This window comes from Echinops telfairi, unplaced genomic scaffold (assembly GCF_000313985.2).
Source record: "Echinops telfairi isolate 266 unplaced genomic scaffold, ASM31398v2 ScPeMD7_4;HRSCAF=17, whole genome shotgun sequence".
Classification (NCBI taxonomy): Eukaryota; Metazoa; Chordata; class Mammalia; order Afrosoricida; family Tenrecidae; genus Echinops; species Echinops telfairi.
Genome location: NW_022103900.1, coordinates 49,946,068 through 49,947,974, shown reverse-complemented (window position 1 = coordinate 49,947,974; position 1,907 = coordinate 49,946,068). Strand labels below are relative to the sequence as shown.

The 1,907-nt window shown below is 39.2% G+C and overlaps 1 protein-coding gene across 1 annotated transcript in view; it reads left to right on the top strand.

The window, feature by feature from the left end:
• THSD7B (thrombospondin type 1 domain containing 7B) overlaps nt 1-1,907 on the top strand; it is a 936,033-nt gene that overhangs the window by 364,241 nt on the left and 569,885 nt on the right. The gene's annotated exons all lie outside the window — the stretch shown is intronic.

The following is a 1,907-nucleotide window of genomic DNA, read 5'->3' as shown; positions in this document are numbered from 1 at the left end:
AAACCAAGTAACAAAATAAAACAAAACAGGGCTCCAAATTTTACTATTGAAAAATGGCCACTTTTTAGCTTGACATAAGAATGCATGTTCCATTTGAGCTGCCTAGAATGGTGAGGCTGGTGAAAAGTTTCTTCACTGAAAGCGTTGACCCAGAGGTTAGAGGCCATTTTTTTAGGGTAGCTACCAAATGGAGAGTCACACTGTCCTGCCAGTGAAGGAAGGTGGTTCAACCTGTACTGTCATTTTTGTCTTGATGTTTCTGCACATGAAGGATATTTCGCATCTATGATTCTTCCCCCTGAATTGGCAGTGTTACCTCTTCATAAGTGAGCTCAAGCTGGTATCACATATTTTCATTTGCCCCCTGTTCTTGTTAGGTGCATTTGAGTAAGTTCCAACTCAAGCGATCTATATACAACCGAATGAAACATTGTTTGTGTCATCCCTCTCATAGAGGGTCTTCCTCTTTGCTGCTGTCCCTATGCTCTGTCAGTCATGATATCCTAGTCCAGGGATTCGTCTCTCCTGATAACACGTCAAAAGTTCATGCAACCATGGCTCACCATCCTTCTTTCTCAGGAGCTTTCTGGCTTTTTCTTCTAAGACAGATTTGACTGTTGTCAGTCAAAGGTACTTTCAATATTCAATATTCTTCACAAGCACCATAATTCAAATGCATTAATTCTTCTTCCATTTTCCTTAGTCAATGTCAAACTTCCACATGCATAGGAGACCATTGAAAATATCATGGCTTAGGGCAGGTGCACCCTAGTCCTCAAAGAATCATCTTTGCTATTCAACACCATAAGAGGTTGCGTGCAGCTGCTCTCTTGATTCCTGCTTCCATAGAATTGATTGTGTATTCACACAAGACGAAATCCTTGACAACAATCTTTTCTCCATTTATCATTATGTTACCTATTAGTTGCTCCTAATGAAGTAGAATTTCTCCTGATTGAAAACTACAGATAAATAGATGCCCAGATACATGCCCAAACTCCTAAGAAAAATGATCTTCACTTAATCATTAATTTTAGATATGTAATAATGTTGAGTCAACTCTATAGCATAGAGTTCCCAGCTTGTAATATTTCCCCTATGAATAGACATGCAGGTTTGAATCAATGATGTTTCTATGTTTTGGTTAGCAGTGGTGTTCAAACACTGGGTCACCACCCACAGCCACTGAGTAAATACCAATGCCAAGTGACCCTATTTTACAGATTAGAACTGCCCTGTTGTGCTTCTAAGGTTAGTCTTTTAAAAAAATTTTGTAATCATTTTATTGGGAGCTCTTACAGATACCACAACAGTCCATAGTTCAATCACATCAAACAGTATTGTACCATAGCTACCATGAGCATTTTCAAAACATTATCCTCTTGAACTCCTTGATATCAGCTCCTCTTAATCTCCTTCCTTCCCCACCCTTCCCCCCAGGAACTCTCCCATCACCCCCATAATAGGTTGTTTTTTGTCCATATCTTATACAATCCCATAAATCAATTCACATACAATTCTTTTGTTTGATCCCATCGAGTGGGGTTATACAGTCATCAATGCTGTCAGCTCCCTGTTCTCCCATCCCCCCGCACCTTCCTGTACTCTCAGGGAACCCTTACTGCCATTACTATTTCTAAGGGTTTATCTATCTTGGCTTTCTTGTCCCAATCTTAAATATGCAAATGTACATACACAAATCTAACATGATTAAAAGGTAAAACAAATAAAAACTATAGCAGTAAGGGGAGGGAGTATTAAAGAACTAGAAGACATGTGGTTCATCAGTGCTATATCACACTCTGGATTTAATAATCTCTTCCATGTGGCCCTTCTGAGAGTGACTGTCCAATTATTTTACAGGTGGGTTTTAGGTCTCCACATTGATTTGGTTGCTTGCTTTTTTT